This window comes from Terrapene carolina, unplaced genomic scaffold, assembly GCF_002925995.2.
Source record: "Terrapene carolina triunguis isolate 2854851 unplaced genomic scaffold, T_m_triunguis-2.0 Scaffold580, whole genome shotgun sequence".
Classification (NCBI taxonomy): Eukaryota; Metazoa; Chordata; order Testudines; family Emydidae; genus Terrapene; species Terrapene triunguis.
The window spans coordinates 6718675-6736101 of record NW_020664931.1 but is presented as its reverse complement, the minus strand read 5'-3'; the positions used below and the strand labels follow the sequence as shown (position 1 = coordinate 6736101).

General features: G+C 39.6%; 1 protein-coding gene across 1 annotated transcript in view; it reads left to right on the top strand.

The window, feature by feature from the left end:
• CTNND2 (catenin delta 2) overlaps nt 1-17427 on the top strand; it is a 731680-nt gene that overhangs the window by 251807 nt on the left and 462446 nt on the right. The window lies entirely within an intron of this gene.

The window sequence follows — 17427 nt, the reverse complement described above, 5'->3', positions numbered from 1 at the left end:
CACAAATTCTCTGTATTTTCTTGAATGCTGTACTGTGTACTTGTGCTGAAGCTGAAACCTTTTATACTATCACACATGAAAATACATGTATCCAGCCATTTCCCTTGTAGCTCCCCATTTGAGGAATAACCTTTTCAGCTGAACTAAAGCCATTGTGAGAATCAGATTTAGTGCTGCACTGTACTAAAATCATCCTCTTTGGGGAAACTACTAATCCTAAAGAAGATCCAGCATTGAGCATAAAATACTATTTAGACTGTGATAGGCTGCAGATTCCCAGTCATGTTTTAGTCCCAAAATATTTGTTTGTTTGTTTGTTTAGAGATTAAAATGCATCCCTTATACAATTTCTGAGCATAAATATAAATACTGAAAAATACATATAATGTATTAACAACTAACCTAAATAGACTCCCAACACAGAATAAATTGTTCTCTGTGCATCGAAATTGCATCCCTAGACAAAACTGAGCTAATAGATAGTCCTGTTGTGGAGAACAGCTTTGCTTTTTTGGACAAAAGAAGGAAGAGAAATTCATAGCCCAACATTTTTTTACATTTAATCAGAGGTCTCAACCATGGATATGATTGGACCATAACAAAAAGACGACAATATTTTTCAAGTGTTTTCCTTAACTCCCTCTTAATTTATTTTCATAGAATTCTCTCTTTAAAAGAGAACAACATTGCTGTATTAATTTATACCAGGATGGGTTATTCTTGTTTTTATTTTTATTATTTTAATAATTTTCTTTTTCTACCTGATACAAGTTTTATACATTTGAGCATTGTGAGTATCCTTTAATTCTGGGACAGAAAGTTCATGTTCTGATTTTTTTTACCCTTACTGTTCTTTTCTGTTTTGGCACTTTCCTTTTAGCCAGCAAGGTGAAACACAAGGCTATTTTGAGGCCTCCATTAATGTGTCTTCATTAGTTTCCTGGTCAGAGAGCATTCAGAAAATTAAAATTTGGCCTCCTTTCCACACCTTGTGATGCCAAGCTGTTTCATTCAAAATACAAATGATTTTTCACATGCCTGGGGAGTAAAAATCCTGAGGCTGGTCCAAAAGTTGATGCAAGTACAAAACACCATAGTTGCACTATCTGGCTGACTTTATTTCTCTTATTTTACTGCCAATTCTCTTCATTCCTGTTCCTTCAGTAATTATTATTATCATTATAGTACTGCCTTGGGACTTCAACCAAGAACAGGACCCCCCTGTATTTCTCACAAACATACTATAAGGGTCACTATCTACCCTGAAGAGCTTACAATTTAAGTAAGCGAAAAAAGAGTTGAGGGATAAGGGATATAACGTAAAAGCAGAGTGAACAAGGTGATGGTCTGCAAATGTCATGTTACGTCAAAGCTTTTGTTTCTTTCATTCTCATATAAAAAAAAGATAGGGTTTTGTAGAGAAAGGATTGGCTGAATAGAGAAAAAAGGGAGGCAGAGGGGTAAACTGATCAGAAAGCATATAAGAGGAGTATGAAGAGCAATGGAGTGAAGCTGAAATGAACAGACTGTGAGGGAGGGAGTTGGAGCAAACAACCAATCAGCAGAGGGGAGAGAATGTCCAGAGTAAAAAATGTGCACAGCTGTCGGGCACTGATGACATCATCAGAGTCCAAAGCAGTCCCTGCTTGAGCTGCTATTCTCTTCTCCTGATGGCTGGCTATCTGGCTGTCTTCTTACATCAATTTTTTTTGTCCCCAAGTCGCATGGCTTCAGGGAGGGGTTAGGTTACATGGGCCTTGTTGTCCCCAGGGAGGTGGTGTCCCCTGCACAGTTCTGGGTCTTAGATGGTATGGAAGTGGTAACCCTGGCTAGGTCTCCGTTCCTCCATGGTATGGCTGTATCCGCTTCAGACACTTTTCTGTTGCTAAGAGAATCTTTAGTTAGCTCTTCCCAGCAGTTCCTTTTGTCCTGAAGCTCACATGGGTGGAGAGAGGGGATGATGCTGCGTGGGGCATGGTGCCTAGGCATGGGGAAGACTCCCCTGTACATTTCTTGCTCCAGAGGTGCTGGGGGTGGTGATGGAGGGGTAATTAATCTCTTTTTAAACAAAAAACCCTATTGCTATATTGTCTATATCAGAATGGATGCATTCATATGTTCAGTTTGTGCCCATTCATGTATCCAGGTGCTACATAGTTTATGTGATACAAATTCTAGCTTATTTAAGATCAGAAACTCTAATGCTAACCCCTGCACAATAGAATGTATATCTCTTTGGCATGAAAGACAGGAGATTGCTAATAAGTGTTTCAAGATTCTTTGGTCTCTCACCATGTTCTTCATATCTTGGAGGGGAGTAAGGGTATGTCCTTCATTTTTATTATGGTAGACATCCTTATAGTCCTTGCTGGTCTTATGGTATACAAACTGTATGTAGTGGATGAAGTGGCTGGGGAGAAGACTGAACACTGATATTGAAGAACCTGCTAAAGGTATAATCAGTTGCATTGTGGAGAAATTTTACAGTCCTCTGTTGTGGCTCTGCTTGTGTCAAATAGAACTTCTTTCTCCTTGGTCATAGCAACTACAAACCTCAAACTGATGGAAGTATGTGTGGCAAGTGTTAGGCAACTACTTGACCTCTTCAGTGGCTCTCTTGTGGGGAGACATGTCTCTCTGAGTTCCATCATGTCCTCCTTCCTGTTCAGCATGTATGAAAAATTGCTAGGTGAGATTGTGAAGTGTTTTGGGCTGCAGTGTCCTCAATATACTAATGATGCTTAGCTCTACATCTCCTTTTCACTGACTCCAGAGTTTGCAAGCTTATTACTCTTGAAGAGCAAGATAGAGATCTGTGTAAAAGTGAATAGGCTGTGTCTCAACTCAGATAAATTGAAAGTTATGCTTTTTGCCAGGATAAAGCACTTGCAGAGTTGAGTGGAGGTGATATCTGTAGCAGTCAAGTTTGCAAAAATGCTTTAAAACCTTTTGGTGCTGTCTGATTCATCACAGTCCCCAGATTTTCAGGTAGTGCCTTTAGCTTGTGCTGCCTTTCATTATCTATGGATGACCAGTCTCTGACTTTTGCTTCCTAATGTGGGTCAGGCAAAAATTTTCCATTTTTTTTTTTTAGAAGGGACTGCAAGGGTCATGTAGCCTAACCCCCAGGATTTGTTGCATCTAAACCATCCAAGACAGATGGCTATCAAGCTTCTTTTTGAAAACCTCCAGTGAAGGAGATTCCACGACTTCCCTAGGCAATTTGTTCCAGTTACAGTAGGGAAGTTCTTATAGTTAGGAAGTTTTTCCTGAGATTTAATTTAAATCTGCTGTGCTATAGTTTGAACCTTTTGCCTCTTGTCCTGCTCTCTGTGGCAAGAGAGAACAAGTTTTCTCCATCTTCCTTATGGAGCCTTTCAAGTATTTGAAGACCACTATCATGTCCCCCCCTTTAATCTCCTCTTTTCCCAATGAAACATACCCAGTTCCTTCAGTCTTTGCTCATATGGCTTACATCCCTTTGATCATTTTTGTCTCTTGCCTGTGGATCCTTTCCAGTTTCCCTACATCCTTTTTATATATCAGTGATCAAAATTGGACACAGTACTCCATCGGAGGCCTAACCAGCGCCAAGTTGAGCAGTACTATCACCTCCCATGACTTGCATGTATTTGCATTTTTTTTTTTTTTTGCAACAGCATCACATTGTTGACTCACGTTGAGGTTATGATCCACCATAACTCCCATTCTGTATTTGTTCATTTGGTTTTTCTTCCCTAAGTGTAGCAGCTTACATTTGTCTTTATTGAATTTCATTTTTGTTGTGTATAGTCCAGTTCTCCAATTTATCAAGATCTCTCTGAATTTTAGTTGTATCCTCGAAAGAGTTTGCAACCCCCCTCCACCTTTGTGTTATCTGAAAATTTAATCAGTATGCTCTCTAGTCTTACATTCAGCTCATTAATAAAGATGTTAAATAACACTGGACCCAGAACAGTTCCCTGTGGAACCCCACTTGAGACCTTCTTCCAATAGGACATGATTTCTTTGTTCGTGGTTGTTTAACCAATTATGTATCCACTTAGTGGTAGTTCTACAGAGCCTGCATTTCTCCAGCTTACTTATGAGAATGTCTTGTGAGACTGGGTCAAAAGGCTTGCTAAAGTCCAGGTATATTATGTCCTCTGCATTCTCCCTATCCACCAAACCAGTTAACTTGGCAAAGAAGGAAATCGAGCTGGTTTGGCATGATTTGTTCTTGATAAGTCCCTGCTGCTTGCTGGTGATCACCCCTTCATCCTCCAGGTATTTGCAAATGGAATGTTTTATACATTGCTCTAGTACATTTGCAGGTATTGAGGTCAGGCTGACTGGTCTCTAGTACCTCAGCTCCTCCTTTCTCCTCTTTTAAAGATTGGCACTATCACTTTTAGGCTGGACTACTTCAAATCTCTTTATGTAGAACTGCCATTGAAATCTTCCTAGAACAGTGGTCCCCAAACTGTGGGGCACAGAGGAATGTTCAAGCGGGCACAGCAGGGCCCGAGCCAGCCCCCACAGAGGAGCGGGGAGGGAGTGCCACCCAGCCCCGCTCTGCCCCCAGCTCTACTCCAGGCACAGCTCTGCTTCCGGCCCCAACCCCAATTGTAGCGCTGGCCTCAGCTCCTGGCTCCCTGCATAGCCGTAGTCCCACTCCTGGCCATGGCCCCAGCCTTGCCCCCAGCCTCAAGCCCCGACCGTGGCCCAGGTGTGGCTCTGCCCCTGACCCTGGCTGCAGTCCCAGCCCCCTCCCCCCCAAGGTTCCGATCCTGGCCACAGACCCTCCCCCAGCCCCTGGCTCCCAGCCTAGCTGCGATTCCAGCCCCAGCCCCGGTCCCAGCTTGTAACCACCATTTGGGGAGGGGGAGGGCAGACAGGGGTAAGGGATGGGAGCAGTGTAAAATATTTGGGGACCTAGAAGCTGTAACTAAAGCAGAATACAGCTGTCCATATAATGAGTATGGCAAACTGCAGTGAATATACAACACATTGTCTGAGGTCTACCTTCTTGTTTGCTCTAAGTGCAATTGTAGGTGCTTGTGATAACCACTGAAGCTCAGAAAGATTCAGGTGGGACCCAGTTCTTTGAAAGAGAGCTTTTGACCCAAAATCCCCATTGCAGCATTTACTGTGCCAGTTAAGATTAGATGGACAATTCTTGGTGTTAGTTCCTGGACTTGAACTCTTTAGAACATTAGAACTCATTCTCCGTTTAGGGTCTCGCCTCTGGAATTTCCTTCCCATACCCATCAGCTGCAACTAGAATCTAGTGAGCTTTGTGACTCAGTGCAAGAAATGCAAGATGTATTTATTCTGATTTTGTTTTGTTTGATTTTTGTTTTGTTTTTAGGTTTTGACTTTTTATTACTAGAAAAATGACTCAGTTGTGCTGCCATTTTTGTAGCCATCAGTTTTGTGTTCTCAATTGGACTTATTTTGGGTAGTTTTATGCAAGTGATATTTTTGTGAGGGTGTTTTTTTGTAAGTAAGTTTATAGCTGCCAGGGCGATAGGTGTTGTATGAATAAATAAAATTAATTAAAAGTAAGAACCATAGTCTATTTTCTCTGTACAGTTTTTTTCTGACAATTTGCTTTAGATAAATTGGCATGACCTCAGTATTTCATTATTCTTTTTATTTGCTTATACTTGCTAAACTTCCCTTTATTTAGTAGAATACCTAGGTATTCCTCTAAATTCTATGGTGATGTTACTTACTTATATAAGGTTACTTTTAAGCCTTCGTGGAGGCTGCTATATGTATTTATAGGTAGATTATTTTGTCTGCATATTGCATTTTTACATAAATTTCAGTAATACAAAGGAGCTGTTTAACAAATACTCATAATTAATTCACCTAGATTTTAACAAAGGCTAATCCATGTTCCAGTTTTCTTTCAGTGGCATAATTGCAATAATATTATATAGATAGATTATCTGGAAAAGTTTCTTTACATGTAATTGTCCTTCAAAAGTTGTGTATGTACTATGAATTCTATTTTAGATGTAATGCTAACCCAAATTATTAACCAAACCAAGATGAATGTGGAATATATTGGTGGTTCTCTAAAGAAAAATGTTATTTCATTGTGCTGAGTGGGATGATGAAAGTTAATGAAGCCTGTTTTCCCTAGAAAGTCACAAAAGAACCACACAGTGGTTCTTAGTGATATATGGAAATCAGTGGTCTCATTTGAATGTTTAGCTAGAAGCCTCTGTGGAAAAAAGTTTGAAATTAACATTACATCAAAGATGACTTTTATGTAAAAGTATACATACTATCTTATGGTCCTCTATTTATACTCTTAATAAAATATAAGTTTAAGCAATAATTTTTTAAGGCTATTGCCCACAACATTTTAATACTTCTTACGTGTCTATTAACATGCAGTATGCATAGTAAAACCAAATTACAAAATAAAGTCGCACATATTACTTCTTTTTTTCTGATAGCAACCCCCAAATGTAATATAAGGTTCTGAACTTCAACAGTGCAATTTCAGAGGCCTAGAACACATGCTTGCAAACAGAACAGGTTGTCATAGTCAACACAGAATAGTAGTGCTGGGTTACTGGGTAGCTTAGAATAGAATCATAGAATCATAGAATATCAGGGTTGGAAGGGACCTCAGGAGGTCATCTAGTCCAACCCCCTGCTCAAAGCAGGACCAATTCCCAACTAAATCATCCCAGCCAGGGCTTTGTCAAGCCGGGCCTTAAAAACCTCCAAGGAAGGAGACTCCACCACTTCCCTAGGTAACGCATTCCAGTGCTTCACCACCCTCCTAGTGAAATAATGTTTCCTAATATCCAACCTAGACCTCCCCCACTGCAACTTGAGACTATTGCTCCTTGTTCTGTCATCTGCCACCATTGAGAACAGCCGAGTTCCATCCTCTTTGGAACCCCCCTTCAGGTAGTTGAAGGCTGCTATCAAATCTCCCCTCATTCTTCTCTTCTGGAGACTAAACAATCCCAGTTCCCTCAGCCTCTCCTCATAAGTCATGCGCTCCAGACCGCTGTTTTGGAACTAGTTAGGCTTTTGTGTACATAGCCCTGGCCTCTGGAGGCTCTCTTGAGCTCTACAGGGATGTGTGAAGGTTGGATGCTTAGACCTCATTGTTTCTTGGGCAGAACAGGGTTATTGATCAGTTTCTTGTACCCTATACACGTTTGTCCTATGGAGAGGAAGAACTGGCTATTAGATACTAAATACACACTTTTCTTCCTTTACTGAGTTGCAATTCTTGCGGAACAAGTGTTAAGTGTAGGATCTACAAGACATGCTATGGTTTTCTTCACTGTATACCTGTTTTGGGGGGTATATTCAGCCGTATTCGCTAACATTATCTTTCTATTTCTACACCTGCTGAGCTAAATGCTTTGCAATAACATCAGTCTGTCTAAGCAAGAAAGAGCTAATGTTGCAAAACAAGCTTTTGTGCTTCAAAATTGAGTCAAATCTATTATTATTAATAATTAATTATTATTACTACTACTACTATCTTTGTGCAGATAAAAAAAACAGGCATTAAGCCAAAAAAAAAATAAGTTCTGCCCTGGGATCATAACATGATTTTATTTTGAAGTCAGAAACTGTCATGGAGCAGTGGTTAACTACCCAGACAACATACGTGCTGTTGCGTGGCATCATTCTCTAGTAATACCATGCTGTCTCTGGAGAACTCAACCTTGAGCTGGAGCGGCTAGTGAAAGGAAAGTTGATTTACATTAGAAAACATTGGTGTCTGTTCCAGTTATGTACAATACTTCCTTTTAAAGTTTGTTTTTATTTAACTTAAAATTGAGGTTTGGGTTTGGGGTTTTGTTTGAAAGATTAGGGGAGAAAAATGAACTGCCAACCCAGTAAAAACCTATATTTTATGATTTTGTCTTTTATTTTCTGTCTTAGTAAAGGCAGATTGCTGCTGTTGGGTGGTGATGGTTTTTTGGTGTTTGTTTGTTTTTTATTCCCCCCAATTCAGCTCTCTGTCTCAGAAATGAAACAGGAATTATCTCCCCAAACCTGTTTGTGATTTTTAATCTGCTGTCTGTAGCCGGCTATCTCTGCCTCTTATCTCATTTTAGCTCCCAGTCACATTTCTCCTTTTCCTCTAGACATTTATTTGTGATGAAATGTTTTAAGTAGGTGAATGCTTTTGAGCAGAATGGGACAGTACCTGGAAAAGAAAAGGCTTTCACAAAATATAAATGTACTGACTCTTTTTGTGAAAGCTTCTGCATTTGTAGCGATACAGAATTAAAAAGATGCAATAGTGGTTTGCAGTTCAAAAAAGCATTGAGGGATTGTAAAAGTAAATATAAAAAACTGATGGAAACACATGTAGGAGGTTTTTCTTTGTTTTTAAGACAGAATAGCAGAATTAAGGTTTTACATATGGGTGAAAACAATTTGTCTTGAAACTTCATCCAAAACAAAATGAACCATGCTAATTTTTTTCAGGTTCAAAAAGTTTAGCGTTAGAATTTTTAAATCCTAATACATTTTTTTCACTTTTTAGCACCTCAGGTGCAAGTATTAAAGTCCAATAAAAGAGACTGCTTTTGCAGTATCAGTAGTGCAGCTATAAAACCAAAGCGTATTGAAAATTTCATAAGAAAACCTAATCTCATGAGATTTCCAACCTGATTTTCAGACCAAAGACGTTCACAATGCTGTATGTTTGGAGGAGGTTCATATGATATCCCATATATAAAATCATTACCATGCTTGCTGCACAATAGATAATCTGTACTAAATCAACTATACTAGACATTTTATGAGAATTTATTAAAATTATATGAATTTGTATCTATCAAATGGAGAAATGGTCTGAGTTAAACAGGATGAAGTTTAACAAAGACAAATGCAAAGTGCTCCACTTAGGAAGAAAAAATCAGTTTCACACATACAGAATGGGAAGAGACTGTCTAGGAAGGAGTACGGCAGAAAGGGATCTAGGGGTTATAGTGGACCACAAGCTAAATATGAGTCAACAGTGTGATGCTGTTGCAAAAAAAGCAAACATGATTCTGGGATGTATTAACAGGTGTGTTGTGAGCAAGACACGAGAAGTCATTCTTCCGCTCTACTCTGCTCTGGTTAGGCCTCAGCTGGAGTATTGTGTCCAGTTTTGGGCACCGCAATTCAAGAAAGATGTGGAGAAATTGGAAAGGGTCCAGAGAAGAGCAACAAGAATGATTAAAGGTCTTGAGAACATGACCTATGAAGGAAGGCTGAAAGAATTGGGTTTGTTTAGTTTGGAAAAGAGAAGACTGAGAGGGGACATGATAGCAGTTTTCAGGTATCTAAAAGGGTGTCATAAGGAGGAGGGAGAAAACTTGTTCACCTTAGCCTCTGAGGATAGAACAAGAAGCAATGGGCTTAAACTGCAGCAAGGGAGGTCTGGGTTGGACATTAGGAAAAAGTTCCTAACTGTCAGGGTGGTTAAACACTGGAATAAATTGCCTAGGGAGGTTGTGGAATCTCCATCTCTGGAGATATTTAAGAGTAGGTTAGATAAATGTCTATCAGGGATGGTCTAGACAGTATCTGGTCCTGCCATGCGGGCAGGGGACTGGATTCGATGACCTCTCGAGGTCCCTTCCAGTCCTAGAATCTATGAATCTATGAATCTATCATATCATCTTGAGACATTGCATACATATGCATTTCAACAAAAATCTACCTCTCCTTTGATCATGCTTGAGAATAAAACAAACTGAATGCATTTTTCATCTGTTCTATAGATAAGATATTTTTCCTGCCATAGAAATCATTGTCTGACTGTTTGCTTGCCAGTAAAGAGCCTATAAACACAAACAAAACAAACCACCTACACTGGGGGTCAACTGTGTGCAAACCACACACAAAGCATGAGTAAATAGGCTTTACACAGGGGATCTAACAGAAACTGGGCAGGGAGGGAGGCAAGAAGGCAGGAGTCCCTCTTCCAAACCCAAGAACCTGTATATTATAGCATGTGTTCACTTTGTTATGGTCTGATACCACAGCATGAACCAGAACTGAGCAGGGGGATGCAATATGCAAAAAACCTCCAGAAATCACATGTATCAAAAACCTAACTTGAATTTTAAAAAACACTGCATGTGATCAGGCTTTTCAGTCCGGTCAGAGTTTGTACAAGGGGTGAGAGGAGCAGTCCCCCAAAAAGGAGGGCTGAAAAAAATGCAAGGCTTCTGAAAACCTTAAAATAAATAAATAAAGTGGAAACATTAAGTATCAAATGTACCATATGGTTAAAAAATGAGAACTAATATACGTGGTGTAGAAATATTTTTTTACTTATTTAAACTGCTGAGAAATACTATTTGGGGGAAAAGATACCCACTTAAGAAGAAGGCACTACAGACCATATTGCTTGTTCTGTTTAATACATGTCTTGGGTATGCTAGAGGCATTTGGTGACACACCCAATGCATGCATTAGCTAGTTCAGCCATATGGCCTGTTGTGTTTTACTGGTTAATTTAACCATCTGTCATGTAAATAATGTTTAAAACTTGTATTCATTTTGAATGCTTGGGTTCACTATGCTTTCTTCTCTCCTTGGTCTCTTGGTCCCCAGGGTGCTGCACATTAAGAGCATTATTCTGTTCTTTGACATATCTCAAAAAATGTAGCTGTGTGCTATCTCTGTGCACTATGAATCAAAGAGTGATATCCTCATTCCATTCTTATTTGGCCAAAATTGCTACTGAAGTCAATGGGAATTTTGTCTGAGTCAGGATTTGTCCCTGGATTATATCACCATTATGGTACATATACATATTTCAACCATTTCTATACTTATATATGTGCTGACATTTTTTCTTCTATGTGCTTCTCTCTGGTTCTCAACCAGTATTCATTGTCATTTCTTTACTGCATATAATGAATCCAGTTTAATAGCTGAAGTCAACAGTATGAGATAAATAAAAGATAATTTGTTAAAACTTCTAGGGTTAAAAAAGTTGAGCTGGCATAGTATATGTCTGATCGGGACTAGTGTGAAAAGTTTTTACAGAGAAATAGGTCACCTAATTTCCTTTTCCTTGCCGATTAATTTAACATTATACATTGAGATATACTATAACTGGAATTGTAGTCTCCAGAATGCAATGCATTGAAGTAGTTTGGAATTTTCTCTATACACTGAGGTTTCACTATGTCAGAGTCAATGAAAGAGACTTCTGCTGTATATAGGAGTCCCCCATTTCTCACATCTTGCTCCTGAGCATTACAAGCAAAAGGTACATATTGACCAACAATACATTTACTTAACTAGCATGTGTCAAAGTTAGATTCAGGACTCACAATTTGTTAGACCACTCTGTTTATTAGCACAGCGCTCTGCTAATACACTTAGATAATGTGAGCACCATGCAAGACCCACACTACTTTATTTTATACAGATAAAAAGGGTGCGAACTTAACAAGAGGACAAAGAAAGCAGAACTGACAAGTTTGCCTGAGGCTAGACATACTTATTCAATTTCCTTACTAACTTTTACAGATCTCCGGTTAATGTTCCACCATTAGCTTAAGTGGACTCTTTGTTTATGCCTTAATGTTTCTTTTCCTGACACCTGTATTTCAACATTCCTTATTTCTGCTTAAAGGTACATACAGCATTTCTTTAATCCATTCTATTTTTACAATATAATTCATTCTACTTTTGCACATGTATTGTACACTTTTTTTGTAAGGACAGTAGCATTTCATGACATGCTTCTCAGAGAATAAATAGGCATGTCAATGAATTTTCAGCTGTGAGATGCCGTTTAGGTCAAAATTCCCAGTGTGACATATTTCACTACACTGAAGAGCATACTGCATTCCAAAGCTAGAAAACACGGCAGTCCTTTTTAATTTTGTGTATGAGCCATTGTGTCACTTCACCTATGGGCATACTGTAATGGGACATCTACTGTTACAACTTATATTGAATTATCCATACACATTAAATGAATAATATTAACCATACTGTCAAGTATCAGAGGGGTAGCCGTGTTAGTCTGAATCTGTAAAAAGCAACAGAGGGTCCTTTAAGACTAACAGAAGTATTGGGAGCTTAAGCTTTCGTGGGTAAGAACCTCACTTCTTCAGATGCAAGACCATACTCTGTCTCATGAAAACCTTACAAATGCAGATCAAAGAAGTTCCAGTCATTGCCTTATGAACCCAATTTTCCAGACTGCATTACATCACACGGTGCTAAGTTTGGCACTTGGAACTTTGAGTCATCTGAAACATTATGAAAATCACATGTAGCCAGTCAGCATCTGAGTAGATCTGTGTGTGGTGTTTACCTAAGTGTTGCACTCAGTAAATGTGTTATTGAGAAACATGTGTCAGATGGTAATATAGAGACTAGCTGGTGTGTGTGGTTAAAGCGACCAACTTTGAGCCAAATCAAATCTCATTAATGGGGTTCCCATATTATACACCTGGTGAACCTGCCACTTTGGTGAATGGAGGTTTGTTGTTGGAGCAAGAATTTGGAATTGAGGCCTGCTGCTAACCCTTCAAATGCATAGTTTATCCTACTTTTTGGTGATGATTCATGTGTGTATCTTTCATGGGTTTCCTATGGCACAGTGTTGGTTACCTGCTGCCACCACCAAGTTTCTCACTTGGAAATTTTACCTCAGGACGCCGCTGCCTCTCCTCACTTGTTACAAGGACCCTATCCCGATGAATGGGGGTCTCAGATAGGTATGGTAGGTATTTTTCAAAGGCCACTGCAGAAATCCCCCTTCACCACAGCTGCACTCCAGACTCCAGTCAACAAACTTGTACTTTATTATTAAAACCTATGAATAACTCAGGCACTAATAAGCTGCCAGGATCCACTGTCCTATTTAAGTCCTGGCAAGTCTCATTTCATAACCCAGTTCAGGCTTCCTTTTTATAACCCATGGAGTCCAATGTCCCAGTCTGGTCTCTCTGCCACCATCTTGGCAGCCCGGACCTCTATTCCTGATGAATCAGTCTCTGGAATCTGAAGGGATCATCTCTGGCAACTTCAGCCAGCCCGGGTCAAACCACCGCTAGCTGATGAGTCTACTCACGATGGTTCTCCCACTGCTGAACTGTTGAATGAACATTCCAGGATGGCTCCTAGAACCAAATGAGACCTCACAGAATGCTTAGGTTTCAAACCACTGTCTCACTTCCACCCGCATATTTTATCTCCCACATACCTAATACCTAAAATAGTATAGAAATAGCACAACCCCTAATGTTCTCCTCAGGAACCAGTGGCTGTATTGAGCTCTAAGACCTAGAGAGGAGGGGAGTGCATTACTTTGCTCAACTCTAGCTGTTCAGAGCGTAACCTTGGATGTCTAAGAGCCCTGTCCAATGGTCCAGCAGATGATTGGTGGCTGAAACAGGAGAATTTCACAGGGGGAATAAAGAAGTAATGTGATATATAAGGTTCTATCGGTGGTAATATTCACCTGATGTACTAGAGATATTAAGATCTAGCTTTAAAGTAATTTTTTTAAAAATTACAATTAGACATATGTAAGGTCTATAATGTAAAGAATTATTTTGGCAATTTATTGAAATGTATATAATATACACAGACTGTAATTGCTCCTTTGTCTAGTAAATAGATATTTAGTCGATTTGATTTAAATTTTTCAACCAAATAATGTTCTCTGTCAAAAATGATTTTTTGGGGGGGGGGACATTAATTTCCCACTATTTTTTATAGTAACTTCTAAACATTAAAATTTCCTTTTGTTTTCAGTTTATTGAAATTTTCATTTCAATTTTCAAAACCCAATAACCTGACATTTTGGAATTTTTTCCCCATTTCCCCCCTTTTTTTCCACTGAAGAATAATAATAATATAATTAATGGAGATATCCCATCTCCTAGAACTGGAAGGGACCTTGAAAGGTCATCAAGTCCAGCCCCCTGTCTTCACTAGCAGGACCAAGTACTGATTTTGCCCCAGATACGCCCTTAAGGATTAAACTCACAACCGTGAGGTTAGCAGGCCAATGCTCAAACCACTGAGCTATCCCTCCCCCTAATGCAATAGAATGAATATCTAGGGATTTTCTTTTGTTTTTTTCCTCACTTTTTACTTTCTCTCAGACACTTCATAAATGATCTAAAAAGGGGGTAAATAGTGAGTGGCAAAGTCTGCAGATGATATATTACTCATGATAGTTAAATACAAAGCTGACTGCAAAGAGTTACAAAGGGATCTCACAAAACTGGGTGATTGGGCTATAAAATGCCAGATGAAATTAAATGTTGATTAATGCTAAGTAATGCACACTGGAAAACATAATCCCAAATATACACACAAAATGATGGTGTCTAAATTAGCTGTCACTACTCAAGAAAGAGATCTTGGAGTCGTTGTGCATAGTTCTCTGAAAACATGTGCTCAATCTGCAGTGGCAGTAAAAAAAGCTAACAGAATGTTTGGAATCATTAGGAAAGGGATAGATAAGACAGAAGATATCAAATTGCCTCTATATAAATCCATGGTATGCCCATATCTTGAATCCTGCATGCAGATGTGGTCACTCCAGCTCCAAAAAGATACATTGGAATTGGAAAAGGAACAGAAAGGGGCAATAAAAATGATGAGGGGTAAGGAACAGCTTCCATATGAGGACAGATTAATAAGACTGGGTCTTTTCAGATGGGAAAAGAGATGACTAAGGGGGGATACAATAGAGGTCTATAAAATCATGACTGGTGTGGAGAAAGTAAATAAGGAAGGGTTATTTAATCCTTCTCATAACACAAGAACTAGGGGTCACCAAATTAAATTAATAGGCAGCAGGTTTAAAACAAACAAAAGGAAGTATTTCTTCACATCATGCATAGTCAACCCTGTGGAACTCTTTGTTAGAGGATGTTGTGAAGGCCAACACTATAACAGGGCTCAAAAAAGATTTAGATAAGTTCATGGAGGATAGGTCTATCAATGGCTGTTAGCCAGGATGAGCAGGGATGGTGTCCCTAGCCTCTGATTGCCAGAAGCTGGGAATGGGCTACAGGGGGTGAGTCATTTGATGTTTATCTGTTTTGTTCATTCCCTCTGAAGCACCTGGCATTGGCCACTGTTGGAAGACAGGATACTGGGCTAGATGGACCTTTGATCTGACCCAGTATGGCTGTTCTTATGTTTTTATAGCAGACAACCAATCAACACGATTTCTCTGTGTGATGCGGTGGCAAAACAGACTAATCTGATGCTTATATGTTTTAGCAGGGGAGTAGGGTTTAGGAGTAGGGAGGTGATTTTTACCTCTGTATAGGACATTGGTTAGACCGTTACTCAAATACTGCATTCAGTTTTGGTGTCCACATGTTCAAAAAGCAACAGAGGGTCCTGTGGCACCTTTAAGACTAACAGAAGTATTGGAGCATAAGCTTTCGTGGGTGAATGCCCACTTCATCAGACGCAGATGCATTTTTACTTTTTCCACTCTGTAACTTTTCAGAACAGCTCTATCTTAGGACAAGTTACAGAGTACCCAAAGGAAAAGTGAAATGCTGTCACTGCCTCTGTAACTTTTCAAAACTTGTAGAAGTTTTGCAAAGATAGAGTGGCATTAGGAAAGCTGAAGAAAAACGGGGGAGGGAAGCGAGGGGAAAAACAAAACTAAACAACATAAAAAAACAAACCCTAAACATAATTCATTCTATTTCATTCATTAGTTAAAAAAATGGGGGAAAGGGATTTTTTTTTTCAAAAACTGAAACAAAAATTTAAATTAAAAATTAAGCTAAAATTGATTCAAAGCAAACATTTTGATTAATATTGAAAATTTCCTGTGAAAAATCAAAACATTTCCAAACATTTTTTATTTTTCCTTTAATGGGGGGGAGAACTGTTTTTTCCTAGCAGCTGTAGTATTTACATTTTAAAAAACCTTAAAACTAGTGGATTTTTGCTGTGATGTGACCTTTGTAGGTTGTAATATATCACATATATTGGGAGAAAGCAGATTCAGAGGTGGATAAATGAGAAGAATGGTTGGACGGTGAGGTAGATTGGTATGAAGTTATGAGGATGGGGCACTAAGGGCATTGATACAGTGGAGGAACAAGATTTGGTATCAGATGGGTTACAATAGTTCAGTATGGAGGAGCTTTGTGTTCAGTTTTGGTTTAACTGATTAGTCTTGTGGCAAGGAGACTATGGGGATGGTATTGGCCTAAAATAATTATTTTAATTCAGATAGAAGTGAGAGACCTACTAGCTTGAAAAGGTGGTTTTGTGGGAGGTTGTTACTCCTTGCCTTGATACTAGGGGAACTAGAGAGTATAACGACTTCCAAGCCAGGTAAGGCAGGGTGGTGTTTGGAGAGGTTGTTTATTGTTCTCTCCCTCCACATACATATCATAGTTGAGTATATCCAAGGTGGAGAAAGGGAGAGAGAGTTTGCCTTTCTTTAGAAGAAGGATCTTGCACCTTGTCTGGGACAGTCTTGCTTGGAACCTCAGCTATGGCCATTCTCATGGCTGAGAAGATTAAGCAACTTTAATATATGCAAGATATATGGATTGATGTTGGTGCCTTGGTTTATCTATGCCCTGTAGGTATGATATGTGGCTAATGAAGTTTTTAGAATCTTTGATTTATAATGGATGATGCTCCAAACTTTTTCTGTATAGCATAGACATGACTGGAAATATAGCTAGTCTTTATCTTCCCTTCCTTGTCAGTATTACTAGGGTTAGGGTTCTATTCTGTCAGCTTTTCTTTCCAACATTTTGCTGAGGCAGTTGGCATCATAAGAATGGCTATACTGGGTCAGACCAAAGGTCCGTCTAGCCCAGTATCCTGTCTTCCAACAGTGGCCAATGCCAGGTGCTTCAGAGATAATGAACAGAACAGGTAATCATCAACTGATCCATCCCCTGTCGCCCATTCCCAGTTTCTGGCAAACAGAGGCTAGGGTCACCATCCCTGCTCATCCTGGCTAATAGCCATTGATGGACCTATCCTCCATGAACTTATCTAGTTCTTTTTTGAGCCCTGTTATAGTCTTGGCCTTCACAACATCCTCTGACAAAGAATTCCACAGGTTGACTGTGCGTTGTGTGAAGAAATACTTCCTTTTGTTTGTTTTAAACCTGCTGCCTATTAATTTAATTTGGTGACCCCTAGTTCTTGTGTTATGAGAAGATTAAATAACACTTCCTTATTTACTTTCTCCACACTAGTCATGATTTTATAGACCAGGGGTAGGCAACGTTTGGCACGCGGCTCGCCAGGGTAAGCACCCTGGCGGGCCGGGCCAGTTTTATTTACCTGCTGACGCGGCAGGTTCAGCCGATCGCGGCCCCCACTGGCTGCGGTTCGCCGTCCCGGGCCAATGGGGGCGGCGAGAAGCGGCGCGGGCGAGCTATGTGCTGGCCGCGGCTTCCCGCCACCCCCATTGGC